Source organism: Octodon degus, unplaced genomic scaffold, assembly GCF_000260255.1.
Source record: "Octodon degus isolate 3935 unplaced genomic scaffold, OctDeg1.0 scaffold00001, whole genome shotgun sequence".
NCBI classification, from domain to species: domain Eukaryota; kingdom Metazoa; phylum Chordata; class Mammalia; order Rodentia; family Octodontidae; genus Octodon; species Octodon degus.
Window position 1 is genome coordinate 4206887 of NW_004524577.1, and position 6501 is coordinate 4213387.

The following is a 6501-nucleotide window of genomic DNA, read 5'->3' on the forward strand; positions in this document are numbered from 1 at the left end:
TATTACCTTAGCACCAGGTCTGGATCTATGAAGTTCAGATTCTTCCAGGTGGGTGTTGTTTGGATCTGGCTGCTGTGCTCCACTTCTTTCTGCTGCAGGCCTTAGAGTTGAACCCTTTGTGTCTCTCTGGGAAGATGTTCTGCTCCTGAATCAGCTGGGTGGGTCTTGCCTCTAGCCTCTTTGCGGGGAGTTCTGCTGTAGGGTTCCCTGCTAGGCCTGCAGCCTGGGTCGAATGAGGATCCCACTGCCCTGAGTCATCTCACTCACTCGCTGGGCCTGCGCTCTGGGTCTGTTTCTGATCCCGCGGGCCTCGGTCATCTCACTCATGCTGGTCCCGCGCTCTGGGTCTGTTCAGGATCCGGAGGACCCCGGGTTGTCTCACTCACTCCTGTAACTATAGATCTTGCTCCTATGCTTAGAAATAGCAAATTAACAGTTGTGACAGTTCATCAGCTTTTAGGCTGTGCTCGATGATGGTACTCCTTTAGCCAAGATGCCGCACTTGCTGCTGTCAGGTACTCATCCTTGTTGTAGTCAGTTGTTCACCCTTGTATGATAACGTTGTGATAATCTGGGCTAACAATCATTCCCATAGCCCAGAACTGAAGGCGTAGGTGCTGAGCCAAATAGGTAACAAGACGTCATCCCTAAGGAAGTGAGAAGATAGAAGACTGGAAAAGACATAAAAAACAACAGCCAGCTCCAGCTAGAAGACAGCGTGGATGAATTCCCTAGACAATTCCTAGGGAAGCTTTGATTCCAGGGATAAATTTACCTAACATACGAAAAATACAAATTGTAACACAATAAACAATAGACATAGATTAAAAAATTAAAGCACAGAAAAATAATGGAAACTAGAAATGCCCAACATAGGAAAGAAATGGAATCCATGAAAAAGATTTAAAAATATCTAGGAAATTTAAAACATCCATTGAGACTTTGCAAAAGTGTATGAAATAAAATGAAGATAAGCTATCATATCTAGAAGACAAAATCATGGTTAGTGACAATGAAAAGAAAAATCTCTTAATAATATCAAGGAACCATGAAAATCCAATCTATCAACTTCAAAATAACATAAAGAAGAATGACAAATACTGATTGGAGTCAATTAAAATGTAGGAGTCAGCACAAATAACATGAAAAAAATCCTTTTCAGAGAAGTGATAGCAGAAAACTTCTCAAGGATAGAAAAAACATTCACATAACTGAGGCATACAGAACTCCAATCAGTCATGACCCAAATAAATCTACTCCCAGGCATATAAAAATTAAGATCCAAGAATATTACGGGGACACAAGAGTAAAAGCTGTTAGAGAAAAGAAACAAATAAGAAAAAAAAAAAAAGAAAAAAGAAAAGAAAAAGGAAACAAATCACCTATAGTGGAAAGCCAATCAAATTCACAGCAGACTTCTCAAAACAAATCTGTAAGTGAAAGAGAGATTGGAGTGAAATATTCCAAGCTCTGAAAAACAAAAACAAAAACAAAACACCTTACAGCTCAGATTTATATAACTTGCAAATTTATCTTTGAGAATTAATTGAGAAATGAAATACTTCCTGAGCAACAACAAACAAAGACACTCATGACTACCAAACTAGGCTTCCAAAGAGTTCTGAAAGACAGTCCAGAAAGAGAAAACAAAGTCCACAATTTTAGAAGTACCAATAGAAAGAAGTCACCAGGAAAGGAAAGCAATTAATCAGAGGGGAAAGACAGGGAACCCTCAATAGAAAAATCATGTGAAAGACATGTATCAGTTACAACCATCAATGTCAATTGTCTCAAGCTGCCAACCAAAACAAACAGACTGGCAGACTTGATCAGTGAACAAGATCCAGAAATATACATTCAAGAAACACATTCAAATCAAAAGATATTTATAAGCTGGAAGTCAAAGGAAAGAGAAGCAATTCTCCATACAACAGGAACCTAGACCAAAACAACGATAGCTATTCCATTCACAGGCAATGTGAACTTTAAGTCAAGATTAATCAAAAGACATAAAGAAGGACACGACTACTTAAAGAAGGAAAACTACAAAAAGAAGATGATAACAAACATAAATATATATGAACCAATTACAGGTATGCCAACTCTTATGAAACAAATACTATTGGACATGAAAAATCACATCAGCACTAACATAATTGTAATGGGAAAACTTAATACTCTCTTGTCACAAATAGATCAACTAGACAAAAGATCAACAAAAAATATTAGAATTAATCCAAATCTGTGAACAGATGGATTTGGTAGATAGCTATAGTGTTCCACCTCAAAATATCAGAATACACATTCCTGTCAGCTGCACATGGGATGTTCTCCAAAACAAACCACATACTAAGTAAATGCAAAACAACTGAAATTATCCCATTCCTATTACCAGACAATAGTGCAATGAAATTGGAACTAGCAAAAGAAACCACAAAAACTCCATTAACTAATGGAAATTAAATAATAACTTTGTGAAAAAACAATGGGTTATAGAGGAAATTAAAGAAGAAACTAAATAACAATAAAAATTAAATGATATGGGCTGGAGAGATAGCTCAGTAGAATAGGCACTTGCCTGGCAAGCACCAGGGCCTGAGTTCAATCCCTGGTTCCGCAAAAATAAATAAATAAATAAATAATAATGCTGATACAACATATTGGAACTTACGGGATGCAAAGAAAGTAGTCCTAAGAAAAAGAAGAATAAATCAAGCCCAAAGCTTCTACAAAGGAGAAAATGATAAAGATCAAGGCAGAAATTCATACACCTGAAACTAAGAAGACAATATAAAGAATGAGTCAAGAGTTGGTTCTTTGAATGATTGAATAAAACTGACGAGCCATAAGCCAACCTTATCAAAGAAAGAAAAGACTCAAATCCATGCTAATTAGGAGTGGAAAAAGTGAAATCAGAATGGATCCTGTAAAAAATCCAGAAGATCATGAATACATACTTTGAGAATGTTGAATCTGCTAAGATAGGAAACACAGAAGAAACGGAGAGATTCCTAGGTACATGTGTATCACCAGAACTGAATCATAAAAATATAAAAGTTCTAAATAACCCAATATCAGTCAGTGAAATTGAAAATGTAATTAAAAACTTACCAATAAAGAAAATCCCAGAACGGCTCTTGGCCGCCCCGCGGGGCCAGGAGGCGGCGGCTCCGGGAGACAGCCAGTCAGTTCCTGCGCGCACACCCGCTTGGCACCCGGGCGGTCCCAGGTTTACAAAGGACACGATTCTACTTTTAGCTTTTTTCTAGTTTTTTCTGTACATCAAATATCTCAAAATGGAGGCCTAAAATCCTAAAAAGGGACAGTCTAATCTTGGGAGGTAGTTTTGTGCATGAAAAAACAAATTAATAATTAATTAGACTTTTGGATATACTGTCCAAAGAATGTAATTATATGAGATGTTACTGTAATGATTTTGATTTTAAACTTGATTTGTGAAAGTAAAGTGCTTATTCTGGAGGCATATTGTTAAAGCCCGTCTCTCACAGCTGGCTCATCAGTCTCCCATGGGTTTCTCTGTAGAGCTAAAAGATAAAGTACCTATATTTTGGTAAAGATTTTAAAATGAGTGACAGTTATCTAGAACAAAGAGATAGTCTTCTGCAGAATTAAGAGAAATAGTCAAATGAAGCCTTTGATATATTAAGGGATTTCTGCAATGACAAATAACGTCAAGACCAAAACTTTAAATAATACAAATTTAGAACAAGTAAAAAAGATAAAAGTAACAATTAGTGAAGAAAGTATCCACTGTGTAAAAGCCTACTGATATTTTGAAAGTTCAAATTTTATTTTGTTCAAATAGTCTGTTACCTCTTGATCAGGAGGCTGAGAATTGATGATTCAATGGTTAAATTTTGGGAAAGGAACAAACTTACTCAAAAATAAAATTTCCATAAAGAAAAACTGTGTAACAGTCCACAAAAGTTTTTACCATTGAGGAGAATGATAAAGTTAGGCACAATAACCTACTGCGAGGGAAGTAATTATTGATGGCAAGCTGTGATGTTTCTCCTGCTACTTGGAAACCAAGTGTTGAAATCGGCACCATGGTGGCCAGTCCTGGTAGAGAAAGCACCAGCACCTGTTGGTGGGTCATTGCTAGAACATGGTGGGGCACAGCTTTTCGTCAGGAAAAGATGCTGGCCTTGTGAGTCAGATACCTCATCTGCAGGTTGAGGGAATGGGGCAGTGCCTCCCAGGGACCTGGAACAGCTGCCACCCCTTCAGAAAGGGCTCCACGACCTGATGCACATGATGTAACCCTATGGGATTTAGGCCCTCACCAAGCTGAAACCCTAAGTGCACAGAAGAAATTTTTGATATTCAGCCCAATAGTCAAACCGATTAAATCAAAAGCCATGCACAAAACTACCTCCCCAGAGAAAGACTGGTCCCTTTTCCTCCCCATCCATTTTACTATGAATATAGTAGAAAATAGCATCTTCTTATCAAATTTGATGAAAAGTGCCAATATGTTTGAACTGAAGTACGACCTTTCCTGTGAGCTCTACCGGATGTCCACGTACTCGGCTTTTCCCAGCGGCGTACCTGTCTCGGAAAGGAGTCTCGCTCGCGCTGGCTTCTATTACACTGGTGTGAACGACCGAGTCAAGTGCTTCTCTTGTGGGCTGATGCTGGATAACTGGAAACGGGGAGACAGTCCGATCGAAAAGCATAAACAGCTGTACCCCAGCTGCGGCTTTGTGCAGAATTTAACCTCAGTTAACACTTTGGAAGCTACCTCTCAGCCTTCTGTTTCTTCTTCAGTGACAAATCCCACGCATTCATCACTTCCAAGTTTGGAAAACAGTGGGTATTTCAGTGGCTCTTACTCAAGTTTTCCATCAAGTCCTGTAAACTTCAGAGCAAATCAAGACTTTTCTGCCTTGAGGACAAGTCCCTATCATTGTACAATGAGTACTGAAAAAGCCAGATTGCTCACTTACCAAATGTGGCCATTGACTTTCCTGTCCCCTACGGATCTGGCCAAGGCAGGCTTTTGTTACATAGGACCTGGGGACCGAGTGGCCTGCTTTGCCTGTGGCGGAAAGCTGAGCAATTGGGAACCAAAGGATGACGCTATGTCAGAGCACCGGAGGCATTTTCCCAACTGCCCTTTCTTAGGGAATCAGCTTCAGAACACTTCGAGGTTCACCGTTTCTAATCTAAGCATGCAGACGCATGCTGCCCGCTTCAGGACGTTCTCTACCTGGCCTTCAAGTGTGCTAGTCCATCCGGAGCAGCTCGCCAGTGCAGGCTTCTATTATGTGGGGCACAGCGATGATGTCAAGTGCTTCTGCTGTGATGGCGGGCTGAGGTGTTGGGAGCTGGGAGACGACCCATGGGTGGAGCATGCCAAGTGGTTTCCCAGGTGTGAGTACTTGATAAGGATTAAAGGACAAGAATTCATCAGTCAAATTCAAGCCATTTATCCTCATCTGCTTGAACAGCTGTTGTCCACATCAGACACCCCAGAAGATGAAAATGCGGAGTCACCAATTGTTCATTTTGGGCCTGGAGAGAACCAGTCGGAAGATGCCATCATGATGAATACGCCTGTTGTAAAAGCCGCTCTGGAAATGGGCTTTAGTAGACACCTGGTAAAGCAGACGGTTCAGAGTAAAATCCTGACTGCTGGAGACAATTACAAAACCATCAGTGATCTTGTGCTAGATTTACTTAAAGCAGAAGATGAAATAAGGGAAGAGGCAAAAGAAAGAGCAGCCGAGGAAAAGGAATCAGTACTAAACAGCCTACTAGATGCAGGAGTCATTAGTGAACAGGAACATGATGTTATCAAGCAGAAAACGCAGGCCTCTTTACAGGCAAGGGAACTCATTGATACTATTTTAGTAAAAGGAAATGTTGCTGCCACGGTATTCAAAAACTCTCTGCAAGAAATGGACCCAAAGTTATACAAGCATTTATTTGTACAACAAGACATAAAGTATATTGTAACAGAAGATATTTCAGCTTTACCGATGGAAGAGCAGCTGAGGAGACTCCAGGAAGAGAGGACCTGTAAAGTGTGCATGGACAAGGAGGTGTCCATGGTGTTCATTCCCTGTGGCCATCTGGTGGTGTGCAGAGACTGTGCCCCCTCTTTGAGAAAGTGCCGCATTTGTAGGAGTACAATCAAGGGTACAGTGTGTACATTTCTTTCATGAAAAAGAACTTTTTTAAAACTAGGATTAATGGATGATGTGTATTACAATTTTAACTTTTATAGTGACTTGTTTGCTTAAAAACTTTTATTTATAATTTGTAAATTTTTATTTTATACAAATATATTTATATAAATAGATAAAAAAAAGAAAAGCCCAGCTCTTGATGGATTCACTGTTGAATTCTATGAGAAATTTAGAGAAGATGTAACACCATTAATTATCAAACTGTTTAATGGAATTGAAAGGTAAACAATAATCCCAGTCATTCCTGGAAGCAAGTATGATCCTGAAACCAAAGCTGGAGAAGGGT

At 39.5% G+C, this 6501-nt stretch overlaps 1 pseudogene; it reads left to right on the forward strand.

Moving 5' to 3' along the window:
- The first annotated feature begins 4273 nt into the window (after positions 1 to 4273).
- On the forward strand, positions 4274 to 6248 carry LOC101573233 (annotated as a pseudogene).
- The last annotated feature ends 253 nt before the right edge of the window (positions 6249 to 6501 follow it).